At 40.0% G+C, this 27,971-nt stretch overlaps 1 protein-coding gene across 2 annotated transcripts in view; it reads left to right on the top strand.

The window, feature by feature from the left end:
• Positions 1–27,971, top strand: part of PTPRO (protein tyrosine phosphatase receptor type O) — a 242,162-nt gene that overhangs the window by 105,790 nt on the left and 108,401 nt on the right. The gene's annotated exons all lie outside the window — the stretch shown is intronic.

The following is a 27,971-nucleotide window of genomic DNA, read 5'->3' on the forward strand; positions in this document are numbered from 1 at the left end:
GAAGGACAGCAAGTCAAATTTCAGACAGAAGGGTTCTGAAATGTTACTGCAAGGATACGATGTGACAAATACCTCTTCAAGTCAGCAGTGCATGGGGTGGGGTGTGTGTGTTATGCGTTAATAATAGGACCTCTCTGAAGCCAATTCTCCAATGATCCTAGTAAAGATTTAGCTTCGTTGAGGACAGAATTTTTTCTTTTTTTTTTCTTTTTTTAATCTTTATTTATTTTTGAGAGAGAGACAGAGTGCGAGCAGGGGAGGAACAGAGACACACACACAGAATCCGAAGCAGGCTCCAGGCTTTGAGCTGTCAGCCCAGAGCCCGACACAGGGCTCGAACTCAGGAACCACGAGATCGTGACCTGAGCCGAAGTTGGACGCTTAACCGCCTGATCCACCCAGGTGCCCCTCAAGCCCTTATAATTTTAGTGGATGTAATCATTGCTATCATTCAATGAAATGGGTCTTACATGGATGCATATATCAAAACACATGAAAATACAATAAGAAACTCATGATTTTCTACATGACTACAAATTGAGATCATTTTCAAAGGGATTATTTCTCTTTTATTTGGCTTTTTACTTTAGAATGAAAAGTATTCATATTTTAGAAAAACTTTGGGTGAGGTGTTATACTTTTCACCAAAAAAAACCCCACAACTATATATTAGTTCAGAAACTGTTCACTAATGTTTAATCGTTCCTTTTAAAGCTGCTTCCTCGGGGCGCCTGGGTGGCTCAGTCGGTTAAGCGTCCGACTTCAGCTCAGGTCATGATCTCGCGTTCTGTGAGTTCCAGCCCCATGTCAGGCTCTGTGCTGATAGCTCAAAGCCTGGAGCCTGCTTCAGATTCTGTGTCTCCCTCTCTCTCTGCCCCTCCCCCGCTCATGCTCTGTCTCTCTCTGTCCCAAAAATAAATAAATAAAAAAAAAAACGTTGAAAAAAAATAAATAAAGCTGCTTCCTCAACCTAGAGACGCATTTGCCATTCTCTCCATATTCGTGCTACGTGTGACCACATGGCAATCTTAGCTAATATTCCGTGACCATGCAAGCTTGTTTAGTGTGTGTAAATTAATGTTCATTGCGACCTTGAACACAGCACCTTATTTTTTTTCTTTTTTCAAGACTAAATGTCCTCCTGTATATTAAGTTTGAAAATCCTCCTAAATCCTCTATACTGAACATATATATAGCTGGTCTCCGGGTCACTGTGCAGAGGCTGCATTTCCTGTGTGTGCCTGTATCACGGGGTTCTTCTTTTTACCCAGTTTGCACAAAGGTTGCTTATTTGAAAATGAGTGGTGCGGTACAAATGTTCTTCACAGGGACACCTGGGTAGCTCAGTCCATTAAGCTATCAATTCCCGAACCGAATTCAGCTCAGGTTATGATCTCACAGTTCGTGAGGTCAAGTCCCACATCAGGCTTTTACGCTTGGAGTTTGCTTTGAATTCTCTGGCCGTCCTCCACTTTCTCTCACTCTCTCTCTCTCTCTGTCTCTCAAAATAAATAAACTTCAAAAAACATCCTCTACAGAATTATTTCCTTTATTTCTATTATAAATTCTACCAAATTTTAGAGTAACTGCCAGAGACCTTGAACAACTTAAAAATGATTGCCTTGGGGTGCCTGAGTGGCTCAGTTGGTTAAGCTCTCTTGACTTCAGCTCAGGTCATGATCTCACGGTTTGTGAGTACCAGCCTTCCATCTGGCTCTGCACTGACAGCACGGAGCCTGCCTGGGATTCTCTCTCTCCCTCTCTCTCTGCTCCTCCCACACCAGCACACGTGTTCTCTCTCTCAAATAAATAAACATTTTTTAAAAATGATTGCTTTATCAGGTGAAAACCAGATGTAGACCCAAATGAAATACCTCATATTCCGATGCACGAATTTCCCATTTCATATTAAATTTCAAAATACATGTTGGTTTCTATTCAGTATTTTTAGTTTTGATCCACAAGCAACAAAGTAACACTAAAAGTAAATTGGTTTTGGTGGAATATCGTTCAGAGGGCAAGTAAGCACTTTGTTTTCTCTCAAGTAAATACAAAAGTAGCAAACATCACTATTTCCTGGAAGAGAGGAAAACTTTTTGCCAGGGGTCTGCAAGTCCATTTGAACATCAAACATTGTCCACAGAAACATAAAAGCTACTACTGGTGTCCCCTGCTTTTCAAAAGTTCAAGTTTTGCTTTGCCACTTTGCTTTTGCAAAAGACCTACATTAGTACCTGTTTTCACTAACCAAAGGAAATTAGAAGAGAATTTTCCTTTTTCAAAAAAAAAAAAAGGCAAAAAGCAAAATTAGCATTCAGTTTTTGTTTTGCAGCAATCTTCTTTAGAGGCAGTGCCCACCCAGCGTTATCTAGAGGGGTCCTGCCAAGTTTCTTCCCCAGGAACCACACTCAACATCTCAGCATCCAGCCACCGGAGTTTTGAACAGTGTCTGTGACCATCTGTGCTTTATCTCCATTTATTTTGTGCATCCATTAGCAAGATGTGTCCTGAGGTATCAGAGAAGCCTAAGAGAGGTTGTTTTGGGGGTCTGGGAATGCTCAAAAAAATCTCCATATAAATCAATGCTAATTGCTTTTTCACTTTATGCTATTTCGGCTAAGGAAAGGTTTCATAAGAAGCCTCTACTTTTGGATAGCAGGGAAATCAGTGTCCCTCGGTTCTCTCTAATTCAACTGCCATAAACTGAAAAGATCTGATCAGCTTATTCAATCCCTATCATATACGGAGCACCTCCCATAACGAAACTTGTAGATAGGAAGCTGAAATGAGGTTATAGACCTTCTCAACTATCAGAGGATAAGAGTAGTTGTAACCATCAAAAATATAACAGACCTTTCAGAAGTATGTCAGCTTAACCATTCAAATAATGGCTCCTAAGACATGATTTTATATGATTTGGGAGAGTTTTACAAAGCACAATTTTCATCTACCTTAAAAACTAAAGCAAAGAAAAACTGTAAGAATTTTTGTGTGACTGAACTGACATGACACATGCAGTCCCTGCTTGGTTAGTACTGTGTCATTCTTTCAAAAAGAATTTATTTATTAATGTTAACACTGATGCAGCTTTGCACTGCATGGGATATACATCTGTGGTTCCTTTGAATTTCAGCTAAGGTTGACCATAGTTTCTTAGTGAATGAATTAGCAAAGCATCTCTTTTTCTTCTTGTCAATCTCTTCATATAATTACTCTTTACCTCGGGGCACCTGGGTGGTTCAGTTGGTTAAGGATCACACTTCGGCTCAGCTCTTGATCTCACGGCTCACGGGTTCGAGTCCCACGTCGGGTTCTGTGCTGACAGCTCAGAGCCTGGAGTCTGTTTCAGATTCTGTGTCTCCCTCTCTCTCTGCCCCTGCCCCTCCCCCACTCATTCTCCCTCTCCCTCTCTCTCTCTCTTTCCTTCAAAAATGAATAAACGTTAGGGGCGCCTGGGTGGCTGAGTCGGTTAAGCGGCCGACTTCGGCTCAAGTCATGATCTCGCCGTCCATGAGCTCAAGCCCCGCGTCGGGCTCTGTGCTGAGAGCTCAGAGCCTGGAGTCTGTTTCAGATTCTGTGTGTCCCTCTCTCTGACCCTCCCCTGTTCATGCTGTGTCTCTTCCTGTCTCAAAAATAAATAAAACGTTAAAAAATTTTAAAAAAATAATTAATTTTTTTTAAAAAAATGAATAAACGTTAAAAAAAATTCCTCTTTACCTCTATCAGTTTTTCTCTCTCCCATATTCCCTACTTCCACATCACCACGGTTTCTTCTCTGTCCTGATTCAGAATTTCTGAGAAAGGTTCTAATCAGCATTCCAAGGTTAGAAGAAATAACTAGGCCCCAGTGAGAGATAATGGCTCAGTAACATGAGAAGCAGAATATGTGTTTCCTAAATACTAATGCTTATAACCCCCGATTTTAGTTGCTTATATCATTGAAAATATTTCCACTAGTCATTGACTCAGCCTATGATTGCTAGATCCAGCAAGTGCACAGTGGTTACCTCTGAGTGATGGACTTATGATGGTTTATTTCTTCCATTGTTGTTAATTTTTTCTTATTTATTGAACCTAATTATGGTATCAAGATCATGTAGTTTTTTTCTTAAAATATTAGGACTAGTGGAAAGGATTATTTTTTAATTTATCATCTGTTATATCTGTTTAATATTTTTATATTTCAACTCAAGGCCTATTACTGTGTCTCAATATACTATGATAAGTGGCTGGCTTGGAGCCCCTATAAATACAGTGCACAGCCTTAGAATGTGACAAACTACAGGTACCCAAATGGAAGGGCTGAAGCTAGTTGGCTTTTATTTTCAAAGTATCCAGTTTCAAATATGTATTTGTTCGAATATTAGCAATTTCGTATGGCTTGACCTAATACTAAATGGAATTATATCTAAGCAGGATTTCCTCTCACCCTGTTCTAACTTATAATTAACCACATGCCCATAACACATGGATAATCATTACTTTTCTCTATTTCACAAAATATACTTTGGTATCTCCATTTAGGGGAAAAACTGTTTCACTAAAATGAATCATTTTGAACTGACATGAACAACAGGTTCTGAAAATTTCTGCTTGGTTTCTGCATTGTAAGGTTTCTTCAATAAATTAATCCTTATCTCCCTAGGGCAGACTTTTGACATGCCTGAAACAAAACTCAGCCAAATGTCAAAATAGGAGGGACAGAAACAGCTCCGCTGAAACATATCAGCCAAATCCAACTTGGAAGAATTTATTTATCTGGGACAGAGAGCACTTATGAAATTGATATTGGTAAAGTAGAACTTGTAGCATGTTAACAAAAAGTACTAAACACAGAGGTTTTTTAAATAGTGAATCACCTAGTGCTCTGATGCCTCATTAATATGGTGTCAGGCTGTCTAGAACAATGCATAATAGCAGTGCATGTCCTCGGTAGATTATTCTGCCGTTCTGCAACTTGAAAAGCAATAAATTATCCCAAACTTTGAGGTTTGGTATTTTAAATTATATAAGTTTATGCTACTTGAGGCTTAAATTTTACTCATATGCCCACATCTCTGTAATTAGAGTCTTCTGGTCCGGGTAAAGAGCATTATTAGAAGAAGTAGGATAAAGTGTGTGTGTGTGTATTGTGTGTGTATACACGCACTTATTTATTTATATATTTTGTTATATATAAATAATATACCTTTTATGTATAATTATATATAAATTATATGCTTTTTATATAATTATATAATATATTTATTATATATATATGTGCTTTGCAAAACATTCTTTTTTTTAAATTTTTTAATGTTTATTTATTTTGAGGGAGAGAGAGTTAGAGTGCAAGCAGGGAGGGGTAGAGAGAGAGGGAGACACAGAATCTGAAGCAGGTTCCGGGCTCCAAGCTGTCAGCACAGAGCCCGACCTGGGACTCGAACCCACAAACCACGAGATCATGACCTGAGCCGAAGTCAGACGCCCAACCGACTGAGCCACCCAGGCACCCCTCAAAACATTCTAGTCTCGTCCCCTGCCCACCAAAGAATTGAAGGGCAAAGGGATCCCACACTGTCCTCAAAGCAGCAAGTGCTGAAATTGCTAAAATAATGGAATGATCATACAGTCCTGTCTCATTTAACTGGGGCCCAAAAGTAAAGTAAGAGAAGATCGCCTCTGGTGCCACCAAGGCATGTCTCATTATACCACCGAGAGCGAAGGGTGTTTGAGGAAGGGACTCCCCTGCGAGCTTAGAAAGAGCAGGCTCAGTTGCACTGCCCTTCTTCCTTTTTCTTACCACCAGAAGACAAAACAACAACACCCTAAAAAGTAACACCTGCAAGGACCCTACATTACTCATGTTTGGGATAATGACCGTGCATCTTCTGGCCCCAGCTTTCCTGCATGTTGACACCGAGGCCCAACCTCCAGTGACTCCTGTGGTATTTGCTTCTTGCAGCCTGTATTCAGCATATGAATCATCAAGCCCCCAGCAGAGGGCTGCCCCAAGAAAAAGCCTAAGATTTTAGTTAAAGAAGCAGCGTTATGGACTGATGGTTGGTTCTCACCCACAACTCATAATGGCAAGTGAAACAGAGTAACAACAAATGGCCATGCTTTTCTCTTTGTTAATGGGTTTCAGGGGAGAAAGGCAGTAGAAAGTATGAATGTCGTAAAAGAATGAAATATTCAGGCCCCAAATTGCGCTTCGGTAAATTAAAAAAATCACAGCAGTTCTTATTGCTCAATTCCAGCCCATTTGTGGAGAATAAAAAAAAAAGAAAAGCAATGTAAGTAAAAGTAAGGTAACAAGCTCAGCAGGTATTTGCTACCTTAGCTTTAAATGCTACTGCATTTGGGAGTCTAGCTGTTTTACCATTGGCCTTCCCAGACCTCACTGGACCTCCGTCAAGAAATATGGAGACACTTTGGATGAGCAAGGCAGCCCTGACAGAATTAACTCTAGGAATAAGAGAACACCCCCCATGATGAAGGGTTTACTAGACTTAAAGACAATTAGTGAACTCCTGGTGGAATTTCTGAAGGATGCATCCAAAAATTGATTCTTGAACTTGCCGCAAACCTATGCTTTGTAACTATTATTCTCCACACATGAACAATCTAGGAAGCAAAATTTTTGAGAGCTAACCTCACCAGCTACATAAGTGGGTTGCATCTTATTGTCTTCAAACAAAAAAGACAATTATAGACATATTGTGTTTCTGGTTCTTTTGAAACTGATGGTTCAATATCGTATGTCAGGTTCATTTCAAAAGGATTGTGATTTATCAGGGAGAAATTGTGATTTCATGTCAGTCTTCTCAGGAGATATTTATTTTATTTTGAAGTATAATTCCAGTTGGGCTGCATTGCAAATAAGTGAAAATTGCTTCTCCTGTCATTGAGGTAAAGGGTGATTTCAGTTTTCAAGAATTCCAAATTGTGTTCACTTGTGGCAACTGTAACAATGAAGTCACAAATCTACAGCAATGCTGCAGAAACTAAAGATACTCTGAAACATGATGTATATTTCATTTCTTTAACCTATAAGGTAATAAAATGCCAAATATTACATGTCTATGTACTTCCCCTGCTTTGCCTACCTCGATATAACGTGGTTCCAATATATGTTAAAAACGATGTTTTCTGGGGCGTCTGGGTGGCTCAGTCAGTTGAGAGTCTGACTTCGGCTCAGGTTATGATCTCGCGGTCTGTGAGTTAGAGCCCTGTGTCGGGCTCTGTGCTGACAGCTCAGAGCCTGGAGCCTGCTTCTGATTCTGTGTCTCCCTCTCTCTCTGCCCCTCCGCAACTCATGCTCTGTCTCTCTCTGTCTCAGAAATAAAAAAACATTAAAAAATTTTTTTAAAAACCAAAAAATGATGTTTTCCAATACTATGAATGTTCCTTATGGGATCATATGTACAAGAATCCATCCAGGGTTATGGTTTTGTGTATTCATGCTTCCCCTGACTTGCAAAAAGCACTGATTATTAAGGAACAGTGGGAAGGAATAGAGCGTGGGCACCACCTGTCTGCACTTGAACCATAGGTTCACATCAAACACTCCTTTGAGGGGTGCCTGGGTGGTCCTGTCGATTAAGTGTCTGACTCTTGATTTTAGCTCAGGTCATGATCCCAGGGTCATGGAATCGAGCCCCACATCGGGCTCTGCACTGGGTGTGGAACCTGCTTGGGATTATCTCTCTTTCCCTCTCTCTCTCTCTCCTTCTCTGCCCCTTCCCCACTTGTGTTCTCTCCCGCAAAATAAATAAACATTTTTTTAAAAACCCAGAATATTGTCAAACACTTGTTTGAATGGTTTCCTGTTAACAATGTTCAGGTTCTTAGCCTGGCATTCAAGGCTTGCCTTCCTTTGCTCTAATCTAGCTATCCCTTTGCCTTATCTCTCACTGCTTTTTCTTGTGCACCAAGTGCTCTCACTGAATAAAATTTCTGAATTTATCTGAAAAAGTCCTGTTCTTCACACTATCTCTAACAAACTTTCCTCACCATTTTCACCAGCCTGAAGGATCAGACTAAATCACTTCCAAGATCTCTTCTAATTTTAAATGTAATGACTTATGATTCAAGGAAGTACTACTTCCTATATGAAACAATCTTTGATTCCCCCCGAATACAATCTCCCTTGTTTCCACTCTTATTGTCTTTTCACGTTCTGTATATTACCCATCTGTATCCATGTTTATATCCTCTGCTGTATTTGCAAGTTCTCTGAGCACTGCTGCATCATTTTACCTTGTGTCTCCTACATCCCCATGACAGTACCCGGCTTTCAGCATATTGCCTCAAATTATCAAACTGCACCAAATTACTAAGCGGCATCCCTGCTGATACGTGAGTTTTATATGATGGCTGATTTACCAGCTTTTCCTCTCCTGTGTATTGGAAGCCCTCAGCCTGAAGTAGCTGAGGGGGATGGCCGTTTTCTGGTCCTAAATCAGATCCTCTCCTGCCTTTGCCACCTCGGCCCTTCTCTGCCTGTGTTGACCATAATGATGTGACCGCCGTAGGGAAAGCTTGCTGTTACACCAAGTACACCAATTTTAAGTCTCACTGTCCATAATTGTTCAATTTAGTTCTTAAAGTCTGAGCTTTCTGCCTCTGTCACATGGAGTTCATCAAATCTACCTGCTGTTCTTTCTAGATCTAAATCTGGTTCACAATCCATACACCCCTGGAAACATGCAGGTGCACTATTCTTCTCCGACTCTTTGATAGACCATTTCTGTGTGTAAAGAATTATATTTAACTGCCCAACATGGAAGTGGCTTATAAACTTTCCAGACCTGGAATGAGAAAAATAATAGTTAGTTCCAAGGCTTAAAGATTCACTCACATGATTTTCAAGCACACATTCCTCTAATGCTTTGAACACCTGCTGTGCAACCGAGTTTCCATGTGTATTATCTTATTAGCTTTTTTGAATAATTCTAAACATAATGTTGACAAAAACTGGAGCTTAAAGTATAAAATTGAGTAAAACTAAGGCTCAGAATCTTTAAAGGGTAACATAGGTCATAAAGCGAGTAACAGGATTTGAACTGAAGCACCTAAAGCAAAGTCTTGTGCTCCCAGGATGACACTCAGGGTGTCATGGCGATTTGTCAACTGTGGTGGCACATGGCTAGTGTTTCCCCTGCATTTAGAGCCTCTGAGCCTCATCTGTGTGTTGCTCCAGTGGTGGGAACCACCCTTTCCCGAAGATGACTTCACAATAGAGTATCAGCGAGTTGCCTTGTCCACTCAGTGACCTGTTTCACCCTGCAAATGCCTCCCAGTCAGAAGGACTGACTTTTTCAGTTCCACTTTACCTAGATGGCTCCTGGCTTTGCTGATTAACTATCCATGCCTATAACCAGGGAGTAAAAACTGAAAAGTGAGGGCTGGCCGTGCAGTATGTGCTGTTGACCAGAAGCATTAACAACATCTGGCAGCTTGTTAGAAAAGCAGAATCATGGGCTCCATCCCAGGCCACCGGAATTCATATGCCCTTTAAGTTTGAAAAGCCCTACTCCAGGGGCACCTGGGTGGCTCAGTGGGTTAAGTGTCCAACTTTGGCTCAGGTCATGATCTCTCGGTTTGTGAGTTCGAGCCCCGCATCGGGCTCTGTGCTGACAGCTTAGAGTCTGGAGCCTGCTTATTCCTTGTCTCTGTCTCTTCCTGCCCCTCCCCTGCTCTCTCTCTCTCTCTTTCTCAAAAATAAATGACATTAAAAAATCTCAATTTCTTGGTTTTTGTTCTTAATTTATTCACTTATTATAAAAAAAATGATAATCTCTGAAGGCAGTCTTCTTTGCCACTTGGAAAGCACTCACTTGTTTACAATAGCCTCACAAATCTGACCACTCGCCTACATGCCAGATTTGATTATACCGCTATAGCACGCATAGAAAGCCCATCTAAGTCCATTTTCTTATGGCGGGAAGAAAAAAAAGTCAACTGATTTGGTAGGTTTTGGAGAGTAAAACATTGCAATGGAAATATCACTGGAGAGGGTTCAAGGAGACCTGCACTTAAAGAGTCTTCCTCTGGCCGTAGCAACATTTTTCTAGACATGTCTCCTCAAGCAAGGGAAACAGAAACACAAACTATTAGGAATACATCAAGACAAAAAGCTTTTGCATGACAAAGGAAACCATAAAAAACCAAAAGACAACCTACTAAATAGGAGAAGATATTGCAAGTGATATACAGTAAAACCTTGGTTTGCAAAGATAATTCGTTTCAGAAACATGCTTGTAATCCAAAGCACTCATATATCAAAGCGAATTTCCCCATAAGAAATAATGGAAACTCAGATAATTCATTCCACAACCCAAAAATATTCAAATAAAAATAATTACAATACTGCATATAATACAAAATAATAAAGAGAATACAAAATATAAAGAAAAATAAATTAATCTGCATTTACCTTTGAAAACCTTCATGGCTGGTGTGAGGGAGATGAGAGAGGAGGGTTATTGTGTAGGTCGACTTTCACTATCACTAACAGATGTTGGCTAAAGTATGAATAAAGTCCTGTCACATACTGTATTTAATGTAACTGGCAGTAAGGCAGCAGAGGAAAGGGTCTATATCTGCAGGCAGCCTGACCTAGAATGAAGCGAAGCATCCCTAAGCTTACTCCTGTATGGAAAAGCAAAGGACTGTCCATAGGTGCTTTGAAGTGACAAAAAATTCACTAGTGCCCGTTGTGGGCACCTTCCAATGTTCTGAAAAATCAATGATTCTTGCCAAACACCTCAGCTTGAGACTGGGCATCTGAGCTTAGGAGACGAGCACCCACAATCCCACAGTGAGAGAGAGAGAGAAAAACCATTGGCTCAGTTGTGATCATGTGATGCTCAGTGTCATGTATTACTCGTATTGCAAGACAAAGCTTGTTTATCAAGTTAAAATGTATTAGAAATGTTTGTCTTGTGGAACACTCGCAGAACAAGTTACTTGCAATCCAAGGTTTTACTGTATCTGATAAGGGGTTAATATCCAAAATATATAAAGACCATATACAACTCAACGCTGAAAAAAAACAATCCAATTAAAAAATGGGCAAATGAGGGGCACCTGGGTGGTTCAGTCAGTTAAGCGCCGACTTCAGCTCAGGTCATGATCTTGTGGTTGGTGAGTTTGAGCCCCGCATTGGGCTCTGTGCTGACAGCTCAAGGCCTGGAGCCTGCTTTCGATGCTGTGTCTCCATCTCTCTCTGCCCCTCTCCCACTCATTCCCTGTCTCTCTCTGTCTCTCAAAAATGAATAAAAGTTAAAAAAATTTTTTTAAATGGACAAATGACCTGAATAGACATTTTTCCAAAAAAGGCATACAGATGGCCAACAGACACATGAAAAGATGCTCAGCATCACTAATCATCAGGGAAGTGCAAGTCAAAACCAATAAGATGTCACTTCATACCTGTCAGAATGGCTAAAATCAAAATGACAAGAAATAACAAATGTTGGTGAGGATGTAGATAAAAAGGAACCCTTGGGCAGTGTTGGTAAGAATGTAAATTGGTACAGTTACTGATGTAAACAGAATGGAGGCTCCTCAAAAAAATTAAAAAGAAAAATACTATATGATCCAATAATTCCACTATTAGGTATTTACCCAAAGAAAATGAAAACATTGACTCAAAAGGACATCTGCACCCCTATGTTTATTGCACCATTACATACAGTAGTCAAGATGTGGAAGCAACCTAAATGTCTATCAATAGAGAAATGGAAAAAGAAAATGTGGTGTGTATAAAGGTGCATGCACAGACACACATATACATGCTCAATGGAATATTACACAGCCATAAAAAACAATGAGATCATGCCGTATGAGACAACATGGATGGACCTGAAGGATATTACACTAAATGAAATAAGTCAGTCTGAGAAAGACAAATACCATATGATTCCACTCATAAGTGGAACCTTAAAAAAATGAATAAACAAACAAAAAGCAGAGTTAGACCTATAAATACAGGGAACTGATGGTTCACAGAGGGGAAGGGGTAAAGGGTTGAGCAAAATGGATGAAGGAGATGCTAGTGACAGAATGAATAATCCAAGGGAATAAAAGGCACAGCATAAAGAATACAGTCAGTGATGAGGGCTCCTGGGTGGCTCAGTCTGTTGAGCGTCCAACTTCAGCTCAGGTCATGATCTCACAGCTCATGAGTTCAAGCCTCGCGTCGGGCTCTGTGCTGACAGCTCAGAGCCTGGAGCCTGCTTTGGATTCTGTGTCTCCCTCTCTCTCTGCCCCTAACCCACTCACATTCTGTCTCTGTCTCTCTCAAAAATAAATAAATATTTAAAAAAATTTTTGTTAAAAAAGAATGCAGTCAGTGATGTACTGGTGATGTAATTGGGACAGAAGGTAGCTACACTTGTGGTCAATGTAAAATTATATATAAATTTGTGAAATCACTAAGTTGTATACATTAACTAATGCAGCATTAGCATGTCAACTGTACTCAAAAAAACATTGTCTTTCTCCCATCAGCCAGATAGCCTTAAGCAGGCCCTTTTCGCCTCTGGGCCTCGGGTTTCCTCATCTGTATTAAGGATTTTGGACAACATAGTCTAAAGCTCCTTCCCACTCTGAGCACCTGTAGGCACTCTCCTATTACCTCCTTAATAGATCTTTCATTGTGCCCCTCGTCTCGTTCACTCCTGCAAAATCCAGGCCAGTCTTCCTGGAGTTACTACCGCGGCCTTCTAATTGATCTCCTGCTTCGTGCTCATCTCCCCCAATTTGGGTTCACACCACCAATAGTTCTTTTGTTCTCAAAAGAAAATCTCACGGCCATCTCATGCTCACATTTCAGTGGCCCTAAGATAATGCCCAAATGCCTGGACATGGCCTTCAAGGCCCTTCCTGCTCCTTGAAGGTGCTGCACTGTCCTCTATTCCCCTTTCCAGCCCCTCTTGCCTGAAATATCCCCCATACTCTGGCCTCTTTGCAATCCAAGTCCTATTTATCTTTCAAGCACCAACTTCCCCATCACTAGGAAAGGTGTTCTTGCTACCAGAGTACTTTGTGCTTCTTGTCATAATATTGACACTTCTTACTATTATTGCCCATTAGAATTAACCTTCTTGAGGTCTGAAACCAGTCCCTCTGGCTCACAACCATGACCTTGTAGCTCACACCAGTCAACTACTATGAATTATTGTTCAAATTACTCCTATTTGAATTCCTGGTCTTCCACTTCCTAGTTATTGATAAAATAATAATAGTAAATTCTAAATGTTGTTTTAAGGATGAGGCATAATTAATCTAAAGCACCTAGAATAAACCCTAGCATACATTAGGCATTTAAGATATGCTGGCTATTACTATTGTCATTATTCTTTTCTCTCTTTAATGATAGCAGTTAGTATGGGCTTAATTATAATTACCTGATAACTAACAATCTCTTTCTTATTTTGAATGCTAAAGGGAATAGACAAAGAAGTAGACACATTAATCAACTAGACAAATGGATCAAATTAATGGTATTTTTTATTCCAGTGAAGTAGAGAATCATATTGTTATGTACTAAATATATATAATTAATCCTATTTATTATAAATTATGCAGCAATGTATTTGGAAAATATTGTATTGAATTATCATAAGCTATGATTAAATTCTTCCAGTAAATGTTCTATGATTTGTTTCCTCAAAGCTAAAGCTAATGGAAAAGGCCTGAGAGAAATTGTCATTTTGAAGAAAACAGATCCTGGATACTTATAGCCTAAAAGGAAATCTGGCATGCATTTCTTAATATTCTTAGAAGTTACTCATAGGTTCAGCTTTTATTAATTTATAACTCTTCAAAGTTATGAATTGAAAGAGGTCCTAAAGTCCAATCACTCATCCAATATTTGAATTTCCATGGCACCATTCTAGCCAAGTGGATGGACAGCCTCTGCATGAGCAATTAGACCATTAAATCTCTATTAGTTCCCATAGCAACGTAGGATTTATTAATGGTTTATCTATGAGTCTTTAAGAATGTATTCTCTGCAAAGCAGAAACAAATTATAATGTAATCATAGGAGAGAAAAGGAAGGTGGACAGTGGATAAGGAAAGAGTTGAGATATTAATGCAAATTTAGCTTGGTTTTTTTTCTCTGTCAAGTATTAAATAATCACAGAGGTAGAATTCATGACCAGCAAAGATACAAGATCAATGTTATTCTGTCACTGGTTTATTGCTCACTATTTTACTCTTCCCCAATTTACACTTGTTTTTCGCTGTCTCCCACCCGCTATTTCCTTGTATTTCTTTAATTGTTGTGCTTCATCTGATTCCCTCTTTCTCTCCACCTGCCTCCTTGCCTATTTCTCCAATAGCTCTCTTTGTTTGGCCAAGTATTCTTTTATTTCTGTAATACAAATATACTGATTTTGGCTTAAAAATCCAGAAACTGAACTATAGTAATAAATACTCAGACACATAAGAATAGGCTGTACAGACATGGTAGGAATATGTCATGAAAGGCTCAGTAAGTGTAGAGTACATGAATGGATGGATGATTTAAGTTTACAAATATCTATTAAGTTCAAATAGAAACATACTCTGATAGACAGTAAGTGAGATCTGAATACTTGTCTTTAGGAGATTAAAATCTAGCAGGAAATTTATATATAGAACTAACCAAACACAGCACAAGGCAGACCATGAGAAGCAATACAAAGAGGAAAACATGGAAAGAAAAAACAAGATGTACAGAAGAAGCAAGAAAGGGAATATTATTCAGGGAGGAGGAAAAAGAGTAATTGGTAAATGGAAAATTAATATTGATCATAAATATTATATTTCAAGGCATTTAAGATAAGAAAGGCTTGTTTCAGGGGCTCCTAGGCGGCTCAGTCAGTTAAGCATCCAACTTCAGCTCAGGTCATGATCTCACAGTTCGTGAGTTCAAGCCCCACGTCAGTCCCTGTGCTGACATCTCAGAGCCTGGGCCTGCTTCAGATTCTGTGTCTCCCTCTCTCTCTGCCCCTCCCCTGCTCACGCTCTGTCTTTCTCTGTCTCAAAAATAAATAAACATGAAAAAAATTTAAAAAAATAAAGGCATATTTCGGAACTTAAAGCACATTGATACTAATTTAAAAAATCCTATGGATCCCACACTCAGCTGTTGATAAAAGTGCTGCATGCTGTGACTTTACTAAATCTTTATTATGAGTTGAATAAAAACTTTGTAAATAAAGATCTTTTGTTGAATGTAAACAGCGTAGATTATTGTATATTGACATAAGGTACTTGTGTCAGGCAACCAAGAGCAGCTGCTGCCTTTAAGAACAGAAACCTTAAACTAATCAGCAAAGATACGGAGAGTTAAACATTTCTGTAAAGAATCCTATGAAAAATTTTCAATGTTGACATTAGATTCTGTACCATCGACATTTTCTAATGGTCAAAACCACTTTTTAAGATTTTCTCAATGAGGCAAACATTTCACCTTTGTAAAATACATATTATACAGGGCCACAAGAAAATATTTAATGAGGAAATGCCAATTAGCAACAAGTGCAATGTGTCAAGTAAAACCAATGATATTTCCTTACCAAATACCACAGCATGATTTCCATAAATGCCATCCTTTTCCAAAGAATAGAACCCTTTCACTTGCTGCAGTAAATTGCATACTGTCTTTTTACAGCTGTTCCCAAAGACAAAGATATTTTTGAGCTTCATTTATAAAACATAAATATCAGATCGTTGTTCTAGCCTTCTTGTAATTCAAAATAGCATCAGTGCTGGCTGAACATATTACTCATACCGTGGAAAGTAAGAAATGGTGACAATTTCAAGCTAACACTGTGAAATGAAGATGAATATGTGAAATGTTAACTTCAAATGGTTTAAGTGGATGCTATAAATACTTAACGTGAGGATAGCGGGATTTTGGTAAACGAGAAGAGCCCTTTGAAATTATTTCCACTTCTTACTGCAGGAACAGTGTACCTGTTACTAGACTCGTGTGATCCCATGTGCAAAGTGATGTGTCCTTCACACATTGGGCTGTGAGTTACAGGAAGAGAGAGCCCATTCTTTATGGGATGGTTATAAAGGCTTTGCAAAGAAGGTGGCATTTGATGGAGATGTCAGTGTCAAATAGAATTGGACATTGAAAGTGGGAGAAGGGATATTGAGGGCTGAAGGAATGCATGAATAGAACCCAGAGGAGAGCACCTGGGGCATAGGGAATGGGGGGCTTGACTAGTGTGTAGGGTTTTCAGGGGTTCGTGGAACTTCTTGACCGAGAAGCAGCAGCAGATAAGATAGAGTTGTAAACAGGGACGGGCTGTGGAGGGGGCTGAGTGTCAAGCTAAAGAATCTGGTTTTTATTTGATAGTGAATATTAAGCTCAGTGATTTTCCCTGAGGTTTTTAACTTGGAACATTCACATGATCAGAACTCTGCCATGTGTTAGGGGCACTTAGAATGCACCCAGGTAGGTAGTTTACAAACATTATCCTATAGAGTCACCACAAAAATGTAGTTGAAAGAAGATGAGAAAAACCCCATTTTACAGATGATAAAACTGTCTCAGAGAGGCTACATAACTTGCCTGTGGTCAGCAATCTAGTAAGCCAAATTTTTTTACCCTAAATTGTATGTTCTTTACTCTTCATGATCCCATTTTCATAAGTTTATTGTTTAACCAAGATCCTGTAACATCACAATTCTGTTACTATTCATAATTCAGTATATTTGAAGAAGACAAAAAATAGGAGAAAGTCAGGCAAGTTTAGAGGCCATTTTAATAGAACAGTAAGAAATAATGTTTCTAATAGAATTATGTTTGTCACTAGTTCAAATAACATCAAATGTGAGCTACTGTTGTTCCTGAAAAATGCACACTGAAAAATTGAGTGATTATTATTTTAGGGTTTTGTTACGATGTGGAGGGTTCTTACGCAAGTGCAAACTTAAATTCCTTTTGTTGTCTGTTAGGTTTCTTATGATAATCAGAAAGCTTTTTGATGCAGCTAACAAGAGCTTCCTTAGCAAGATTCATTGCGTGTAATTTCCACTTTTTTTAAACCATCAAAATTAAGTACTTAGTATGTATAAGGTATAAAATATAATAAGTATCTTAAGTACATTTGTTTCACTTTATTCTCATAACATTCTTAGTAGGCACTCTTTTCCCATTTTATAAAGAAACTAAGGTTCAGAGAGGTCTCTGTGTGATGGAACTGATATTCATATTCAACTTATTTGCCTTTAAGTCACTATTCCTACTACAGCCAAATGCCCCGCAACTCCCCATGAAATAAAGATGAGTGATCTTAAAAGACATTCATCCTTCTTGGCCGCAAAGAAATAAAGTAAAAGATGGTCTGAAATGCAGCTCATGGCAGTAACAGAGGCATGTGTAGGGTCAGTGTTAATGCACAGACTTTGGACTCAAAGGCATGTGGATTTAATTCTCTTGTCTACCACCCAAAAGCTGTGTTTCCTCAGATGTGTTACTAAATCTTCCTGAGGCTCAATTATTAATCTGGAAAATACAAATAATAATATCTATTTCAGAAGGTTGTTAAGAAGATGAAGCAAAGTAATGCCTAAATAGTTCTTAGCAGAAAGTAGATTCTTAATAAAAGTATAAGTTCTCTTGAAGTGCCTGGGTGGCTCAGTCGGTTGAGAGTCCGTCTTCCGCTCAGGTCATGATCTTGCGGTACGTGGGTCTAAGCCCCTCATTGGGCTCTGTGCTGACAGCTCAGAGCCTGGAGCCTGTTTCAGATTCTGTGTTTCCCTCTCTCTCTCTGCCCGTCCCCTGCTTGTGCTCTGTCTCTCTTGGTCTCAAAAATAGATAAACATTAAAAAAAATTTTTTTAAATGTATAAGCTTTCTTAATAGTAGCTGTTGTAGTCCCATGCAATGGTATTTCCTTGATTTCCAGGGCCCCAGCTGCCATCCGTGAAATAATATTTGATGCCGAGCTCTCTTCTGAATTCTGGATCCATATATCTTGCCAGCTACTTGGCATTTGCATTTGAATGTCCACAGGCATCTCATACTCCATTATGCATCAAACTGAACTGAGGAAATGATACACGTCACCCTTTTTCTGACCCTAATATTGACAGTCTTTCCTATAGATGATGATGATGATGATGATGATGATGATGATGACGATGATGAGTGTGTATAAAATCCATACCACAACCAACTCGAATCTCAGGTCACTGAGTTCTGTGGAACACACTGTCTAAATTTCTGCTGACATCTTGGTCCTAGTCACCTTCGCATCCGTAATAGAATACTTCGATCACACTTATTTCTGCCTGTCCTCACCAACCAGCTCTCTGCAACATAACCAGAAGGAGCTTCCTGCCCCTTGGAGGGCCTCAGTGAAATTAGCTTTAAATCCCTTCCCATGTCCCATGAAAGCTCACATTACCTTGGGATTTTTGTCACTTTCCAGGAGGTTTGCCTTCTCACTCTCTCCTCCCTCAGGCGCCAAGTTCCACAAATAGGGCTTCTGTGTCCTAACACATGGATGGGAAACTCAGCCTTCTCTGCAAATTCCACAAATGACCCACTCACACGAAGCATCTGCGAGTATGGCAGATATTATTAAAGGTTGGGACTTGGGAAGATGGAGATGTGTTTACTATACAAAATGCTAACTTCAAGTGGAACATTAGGCATTTCCAGTTTTAAAAGTGCTCTTTGACCTCCTCCATCTGGATATTTCCACTGACTGATTTCCCTTCCCTATGCCAGCATCACACCATCCTGCTGGCTCTCCTCTCTGTTTTTTCTAGTCCCTTCCCTCTTACCTCGCTCTCTTACTTTCTGGAATGAAGCCATTCTTTTCTTTGTAACTTGAAGCTTTCCTTGTAACTTGTTTGACCTTTTTTATTTTTGTTTCTGTTTGTTTGCCTAGATGCCTGTGCTCACATCTGTAGAGTGTTCCCTTCCATCCCAGGTGGTTCATTCGTTACCAAGTAGTTTTCTATTAAAAGTCCCCCCAATAGAAATTTGAGAACCAGCCGGTTAACATAATATATTCTTCTATTACAGATGCAAGCCAGTCATTTCACGCTCCTAATAACCTATAAGTGGCTTCCCATTGCCTTTAGCATAAGGCTCAACATTTTTTAGAGATCCTATTCTTTCTCCAGCTCCTCATCAGGTCAACTCTGACTTAAGGCCTATACTTACCTGTGTGAACTCTTACTTCCTCCAAATTAGATCCTCCTGCTAGGTCTTTCATCATTATGCACTTCTCAACACTTGTAATTATTCATTTATTTAAAATAGTGTATTTCTTCTCTTTTGCTGTAGACTCCAAAGACCATTGCGACAATGACCAGATTTCTTTTCTCAATCATTGTATCCTTAGCACCACGCATACAGCAAGCACTCAATTTTCAAAAACTACATGAAGGTAAACATCGAGCCAGAAGCGTGTATGTAAAGTAATGTACTTCATCTCCCTTAACTTCTGAGCTTGAATTTATCTGGCACGGACGGATCAGTCTTCTAAAAAAAAACCATAAAACCCCAATGACGGCAGAGGGCACAGGAAACTATATGCTTTGAAGGTCTGGCAGTTTTGCTGCTGAGGATGTTAACAACTCAGGAGCATTAAAGGTCAGTGCTCACAAAAGGTCATGAAGGTCACATCTAAATATGCTGTGAACTACATGTTTAGTAACGAGACTGCACTCTTTGTTAGCTATCATCAGGATTTAATTAACTGGTGTCACAGTTGGAGAGACACTTCATGCCTGTGGGGAAATTTGACTGAACTCATCCATTCTAAAATAAATGATTAGCACCATCATCTTCCACATTATCTTTCAATAAGTGGGACAGCTACATTTTTCAGAAGCATCTTTCTTAGGTAACACTCTTTTAAAACTATGAATACTGGTAAGGATAGAAAAGAGGTTTGGGGAATAATAAATTCAAGCAAAATTACGTTTTTTGAGTGCTTCGTTTTATGAAAGTAACACTTGTTTCACGGATAGAATTAACCTGCCAGGAACCCCTATTTTTTGTAAAAACATTAAACCAGAAGAATGTTGCCTATTTTTAGGAGTGGCCTGATCATTGAACTGTTGAGAACAAATGTATTTTGTGGCTTCCTGGACTGTGGACCCACCTCCTCCTGAGTCAATCATCAGCCAGGCACAGCTTCACAACTGTTCCCATGGTAACCTTCAGTCAACTAGGGCAGCTCAGGCTTATACGCAGGCATAAGAGAAAAAGAAATACTGGCGGCTCTTGTTCATGATGCCACAAAAAGGGGTAATACTGATTGCTGGATGAATAGCCTGAAAGGCAGAAGAGCTGCTGAACCATGTATAAATCATGGTGTTAGTGTCCTAAGAAGATACAACTTCTAAAATTTACACGTTCCAAAGAAAATCAGTGTGAAAATGCAGATCAGAAATTTCTTAGTAACAATTAGTTGTGTTTGGAGAATCTACTAAGTAGTAGGTGTTGGGTTAAATAATGCACACATATAGTCTTGTTTGCTTTTCTTCAAAATCCCAGTCATTCTAGTATTACCACCATCTGCCCAAAGCAACTGAGGTTCAAAGAGTCAAAATGTGAAGGTATCACTTAAGTGGGACTTGAACCCGGGTTTGCCTGTCTCCAGAATTTCTTTTTCTGTCTCAAAGTTGCCTCTTCTGTGACACCAGCGTTTTGGAGTATCTATCAAGCATAATCTAGAGGAATAAGTCATGGTCTGTGCTGAGGGAGTTCACCACCAATTAAATACAGATATGAAAAGTAGTGTTTGGGAAATCATTCTGGCTCCAGGATCTTACAATCTGGGGACTGTAGTGTTATAGAGTCATAAAATTTGCAGTTAAAGAATTGCCTTGAGGTGCCTGGGTGGCTCAGTCAGTTAAGCAACTGACTCTTGATTTCAGCTCAGGTCATGATCCCAGGGTTGTGGAATCGAGTCCTGCATCAGGCTCGGCCCTGAGTGTGGAGCCTGCCTGAGATTCTCTCTCTCTCTCCCTCTCTCTCTCTCTCTGCCCCTCCCCCACTCACTCAACACTCACTCTCACTCTCTCTCTCAAAACAAATAAACTTAAAAAAGAAAAAAAGAAAAGAATTGCCTTGAGCGCCAGCTCCTCCCCATTATAACAGAGTAGCCTGGAGAAACCATTTAATTTCTTTGCACCACAGTGTTTTCATCTGTGAAGTGAGATGATGATTTCACGAGACGGGTTGAGGATTAAATGAGAAAATGTGTTTGAAAGTGCTTTATGAAATATAAAATGTGATATATGGTTGTTATTGTTTTCCTAAATATCACATTGAATTTTGGCACATCTCTGCAGCATAACATAATTCTTCCAACTTAAAAATGCCAGATTAAGTTCTTTCCTTAGGCATGTTTCATTTAATCTCCAAAATTAAGAGTTCTGTACAGCTTCCACCACAAGTCCGTATTGGGAATCAGGAAATCATTACTGCATTCATATGTATATAATAAAATGCCATTTGAGGTGCTCAGTGAGTTAAGCGTCCAACTCTTGATTTCAACCCAGGCTACGATCTCACGGTTTGGGAGATCGAGCCCCACATCAGCACAGGAACCAGCTTGGGATTCTCTCTCTTCCTCTCTCTCTGCCCCTCCCCCATCATGTGTTCACGCTCTCTTTCTCTGAAAAATAAATAAAAATAAAATGCCAGTTAACACATACATACATGGCAACTTGACAAGGAAATGCCATTTGTATTTATTTTAAATGAATGCATAGGGGGTAACGGAATTCTGTTACCATTCTGCACTCTGGTTCGGCAGAGCAAAGAGCATGATCGGAAGCTGCCGGTCCAAAGATAAGGTGTTTGATCAAGGAAACGGCAATGCAACAAGTTCGGGTGTAATGAGCTGTCAGCCTCTGGGCTGACACTGACCTTCAAATGTGTTTTCTTTGGCCAGCATAGTTTTATTTTGTTATAATTGTGCATTTTAAGGACGCTTTTAGGTAATGTGTGCACCCTCCCGTTTGCTAACTATTTCATCCATCAATCCTGTTCTACTAGACCGCTTCTCACATTTATATCACCTGCCTGACGTGTGAGTGTGGACCCCTTTGCCAAAAAAGAGGCAAAAGAGATGAGGACTCTGCATTATGAAATCATAAAAACAGAAGTGAAGGTATCTAGGCATGTAAAATATGGAGGTTGAACTGTCACGAATGTGGACTCGGGCATGGAGGGAGAGCTGACATGTTCCACCCGAAAACATACATTTAGGTCACATACAAAGAAATCTGGTATTACACAGAAGATTGTAAATACCAGCAACTTGCTGGAGGAGCTTCACAGCAGTTTCTGGCGGCACATACCAAGCGCATAGCTGTGTAAGTTAGTGTTCTTTACTGTGATTTCATCATCATCCTTACCATCATCACCATCGCTAAGCTTGGTCAGACGCAGTGCTCGCGAGGACAAAGGCACATACTACCTGTCTTCCTCTTTACTCCTACATAGAGTGAGTCCCCAGCATCCTGCACCGTTCCTGATATATGCTTGCTGCTCAAGACACATCTGAAGGTTTCACAAATAATGGAAAATTAGTGGGAGGCCATCCCTAGCCTTTGAGATCAACATCCAAATTCTGTTCTGACGATTTCCGACAGAGTGCTGTGCATAATTCTGAGAAAGTGTCAGGAGGAGCTCGGTCCTGTCAGGACAGCTCTGGGACTTTGATCTTCCTGAAGGAACCAAAAGGAAAGAAGATGTTGCTGGAAAAGTTTTCCTGCAGCTGCACAGGAGGCTAAGCGGATGAATTACATAGCGTCTGCAGAGAAGTATGGCCGTAAATGCTATATGAGCACCGGACACCACTGATATTACTATTTTAAAGAATTGAGCATCCCATTACTTTTTATGTGGTAACCTTAGCACAGCAGAATATTCTAATTGTTCCTCCTAAAATGCCCTCTCATAAGTCTAATCATTGATTGGGGTACCAGTGGAGCATTGATAATGTTCTGGATGCAGGTCACACAGGCAGATTTGGTGTAGGCAGCATTTTCTTAGACTTTCATCGGGTCTTCCCTGAATGGTTGTAACAGCCTCCTTAACAGTCCACTGGCCTTAGGTGGTCCTACTCGGGCAATTCCTAACTATACTGGCCCATGTTCCTAATTATATTGACCTTTCTAAACTGTGACCTAATCATGTCACTTTTCTGCATTAAAACAGTCCACGATTTCTTTTGGTCCAAGAAATACTCAAATTCACATCTTGAATTGGGCTATCTACCCTCCCCTCTGAAGGTCCTACTATGATCCAGCCACCACAGAGAACTGTGGAGTCTTTTCTTCCCATTTCTCTAGATGACTCTCTGACCTTTGTTTCCCTGGTGAACTCCTGAGCCTCTTTCAAGCATCACTTCCACCTTGAAACCTTCCCCTCACGCCCATCACAGAAGCCAAATTAATTGCTTTCTTCTCTACATGGCGATAGCACTGAACAATTCTCTTGTATTGACCAGGACTGTAAGTTTTGGAAGTTCAGCTTAACTGACGTAAGCCATAAACGAATTTATTCACTCAGGTCACCAAACTGCCCAGGGGCGGGGCCATAGAACGTCTGAAACCAGGGCCTCAGACCGTATCAGGGATTCTCCCCCAATTCTTTCTTCATGACATAAATTATAGATACTGACTTCTCCAGATTTACATCCATACATACTTGGCACCAGAGGGGGAAAAAGCCCCTTCCCATTAATTCCAGTCATAAAATTTCAGAGAAAGCATTCTAGTTGGCTGACTTGGTCCACATGAGCTTCCCTATGGCTCTCCCCATGAAGGGAGGACTGGGCAATATGATTCACCCAGACTGAGTCAAGGTACTGACCTGGGAGTAGGGCACTATTAGCAACCCCCATCGGACCCCTTTTTGGCTTTATTGTGGGAAAGAAACAGTGCTCCAAAATAAGGAGGTGCAATCTAAGAAGGGATTCCAGCCAGGCAGAAAAAACAGGCATCAACCAGACAGGCTTTCAAAGTCTGTAACTAAACTAGCAGTACTCACATAGTGTTAAAATTATGCATTTGAGTGAGCCTTTCTCACTAGAGTCCATGCTCCAGAAGTTCAAGTGCCCCTCAGAGCCTGTCGCCAACACCCAGCAAGATATCTGATACCAAGTGGGAGCTCAGCTAGTGTTTGTTTGTTGTTGAATTGACAAAATGGATAGCTCTCCAATATTCTGTAAATATAACATCAAGTGAACACGATTACAGAGTCCCAAAGAGTTTTGAAGTTAGTTAAATGGATGTTTATAGAACCTCTATAGTTTAATGGTCATTGAGGGATTCAGCACTTAACTAAAACACCAGAACCTTTGAAGTACAACCAATATTTATTGAGTTCATTCTATTAACATTTTTATAAGAGCCATTTAATTCTTACTAAAAGCCCATGAGTTATAGGAATCACCCCTGTTTTACAGATTAAGAAGATGAAGTTAAGAGATCTTGTTTCCCTGTGTTCTCAGATAATAGGCTGCAGCAAAGGAATAGAAACTCAAACCTTCTGATTCCAAGTCTATTGCTGTGTTCTTAAGCAGATTATTTAACCTCTCTGAGTAAAATAGGGAAAATGACACTTATTTCTAAAGATTGTTGTAATGAAAAAAAAAAAAACAAAAAACATGAAATGCCAAGTGCAAAGCCTGATCCAGATTAGGGGATCAGTACATAACAGTTGCTGTGTTTATCAGAGATGTTCCTAAGACGTCTGACTCCAACATCTCTGAGGCCAGTTCTCTTCCTTGTCCCACATTCTAGGCACTCATCCTGCATTTTCCTGCTCTTTAGGGCTGCCCGCTCTGTCCCCAGTAGCTTCTGTTCCCTGGGACTGACCATTGAACAGGTCATAGGCTCCTGGGCTCCGCCTTCCTTACTGAGGCCAAGCACCCAGGCTCCCTTTGCTGCCTCAAGCAACTTACCTCTAGTTCATGAAAGAGAAATACCAGGAGATGTAAGGATGTGTGGATCCTAAACCTTGTTCTGACATCAATTAGCTGTGTGACATTTGCACCGCTGTTCTCTCAAGTGTGAAATGAGGGTGTTGGAGCGGAGAAATTTCTGTATTAAATTTTATTATGCAAAGGAAATTTCAGTAAAAATATTTTCATTGCGGAGTCAAGCAATACTATTACTCGGTTTCAAAAAAAAAAAGTTTTAAATATTTCTCTATCCACCAAATAAATCCATGTTGGCCTTGCCTAAGTTTATCCATTTCTATTACTTGTAAGTCTTCCTTCTTGCTGTACCCAGCAAGGATTACATGTCTGTAGCAGACATTCAGTATTTTCTCCTGAATATAGGTTCCAGGAAAAGCTGAAGCAAAGAGGACAGAGAAGAAATAGCATGATGACATTTCTTTAGGCTCACTGCCTAGACTCACTTGGCCTGCTGCCTTATTCTCATTAGTCCCACTGACTGAATCTGATTAGCCTACCCTGATTTATTTTTGGCAACCTGGGAGCACATGGGCCAATACTTATTTTCATGGCTGATACAATCATGCCCAAAGCTGTCATTAGATTTTGGAAGATTAGTCTCTTTCCCTGGAAGATTGCACTGTCTGTGAAGCATCATGACCCATTAGATATATGTTTCTTAAACACTTTACAAAATTGAGTCTATTTATCCCTCTTTTCATTACCTCAAAAACTTTGTTATTGGCTACTACAACGTAGAGCAGGGGTCCTGGGTAGCTCAGTTGGTTACGTTTCTGACTCTTGATTTTGGCTCAGATCAAGATCTCACGATTATGAGATAAGATGGCTCCCCGAGTTGGGTTCCGCACTGGGCGTGGAGCCTGCTTAGAATTCTCTCTCTCCCTCTCTGTCTCTGCCCTTCTGATGCTCATGCCCCCCCCAATGCTTTCTCTCTCTGTCTCTCAAAAATAAATAAAACATAGAGCAAAAAACTCTTGTCATTATGAACCTGGTGTTTGTAAACTTAACCGTTTTCTGAGTTGGTGAACCAGTATTTATAACCAATAATTAATAAAAGCCAGAGTTCAGTGTTACTGGATATTCAATGCTTGGTTTAGCATCACAGTTCCGTCTGGATCACTGGCAATATGAATGGGTCCCATTTTCTATATGTTTATTATGTTTACCAAAAGAACACGATTTTAGAAATCTGCCCATGTGTCTGAGGATGAGAGACAATATAGATAAAAGTACATTTTAAACATCAGTCCGTACTGACTGTTCTATATTAGAGAGACCTGCCTATGACTGACCGGATCACAAAGCACCTAGCATATGCCAGGCAGTGGTCCTAGAACTCCAGATGCAGCTAGCAATGAGACACAGCCCCAGGCCCTAGAGGATTTGGGGTCTAGTATGGTTATAATATCATAAACACAATTAAATCTACTAAATGTTAACATAGAATTAAACTTCTGTCAATGGCCAGATATTCCTTGCAAATATGAGGACCTGTAAACACTAGATTTCTAAAAAATCCAAATAATAAGAAAAAACATTTTTAGGTACACTTTAACCTCGTTTAGGGAGCTGATATATGTATTGTATGCATGATTTGGCTACTGACAATGTGTGAGGTACCGTTAGGTTAATTCTCAGAGGCAAATGTCCACGTATAATTAATGCGATCAGCAATGCTTTCATTCATTTAGCAGAGACTTACCAGTTGTGTATGTGTGTCAGACTCAGTGTTAGGAAAAGAAATCAAGAGGGGAAGATAAATAAATATGTGGAACAATAATGGAACTCAATTTTGGTACTTGTGTGATAAGTGCTTAAGAGCCCAAACTAGATGTGTGGCCTGGGGCAAGTGACTTCATCCTTCTGAGCCTCAGTTTCCTTAACTACAAACTGAGATTGAAAAGTAATACCTATGTCATGAGGTCGTTTTGAATATTAAATGAGATGATCACGTTTATAGACTACATAGCTTCATATCTGGATCCATGTAAGTTCTAAACAAGTATTAGCAGTTTTTGTGTCCCACTTTCACAGAAGAGAAATCTGAGGTTCAGAGCAGTGAAATAACTTCCTTGGACCCCACAGACCCAGAAGATAAATTAAAAACAAGGCAGCAGTGGGGCTCCAGGGTAGCTCAGTCGGTTAAGCATCCAACTCTTTTTTTTTTATTAAATTTTTTTTTAACGTTTATTTATTTTTGGGACAGAGAGAGACAGAGCATGAATGGGGGAGGGGCAGAGAGAGAGGGAGACACAGAATCGGAAGCAGGCTCCAGGCTCTGAGCCATCAGCCCAGAGCCTGACGCGGGGCTCGAACTCATGGACCGTGAGATCGTGACCTGAGCTGAAGTCGGACGCTCAACCGACTGAGCCACCCAGGGGCCCCAAGCATCCAACTCTTGATCTCAGCTCGGGTCATGATCTCACAGTTCCTGGGATGGAGCCCCACATTGGGCTCTGCAATGACAGCACGGAGCCCACGTGGGATTCTCTCTCTCCCTCTCTGTCTCTGCCTTTCCCCCATTTGTGCACGCGCGTGTGTGCACATGCACGTGCTCTCTCTCAAAATAAATAAACTTAAAAAAATAAAACAATTAAAAAATAAAAATGGAGCAGCACTGATATAAAGTATATGAGTCTTGTTTGATACCAGAGAGCAGAAGGACTGAATCTGCTTGTGCAGTACGGGAAAGAATCAGGAAGGAATATTTAAACCAAGTACACAATGACTTTTCAAATGCTGTCCATAAACATTTATCTAGAGACTTGGAGCAGTTTTCATTCCCCTAACCGCTGCCGTTCCCACAGATCCCAGTGATCCTCATTCTGGTTCCTTCTTCAAAGAGCATTTTAGCTTTTCTTACTAAAGATTGGCTAGCCTTTAATGAGGAGGATTATCACAGGATTCTCAGTCCTGACTTTATTTTCAGAACTGACAGGTGAAAAGTGAGAGAGGAAATAACTGCCTTACAACATGCTTTTAGAATTTCCCTGGGACTCCCACGGCATTACTCCTT

The sequence above is a fragment of the Felis catus genome, chromosome B4 (genome assembly GCF_018350175.1).
Source record: "Felis catus isolate Fca126 chromosome B4, F.catus_Fca126_mat1.0, whole genome shotgun sequence".
NCBI lineage: Eukaryota > Metazoa > Chordata > Mammalia > Carnivora > Felidae > Felis > Felis catus.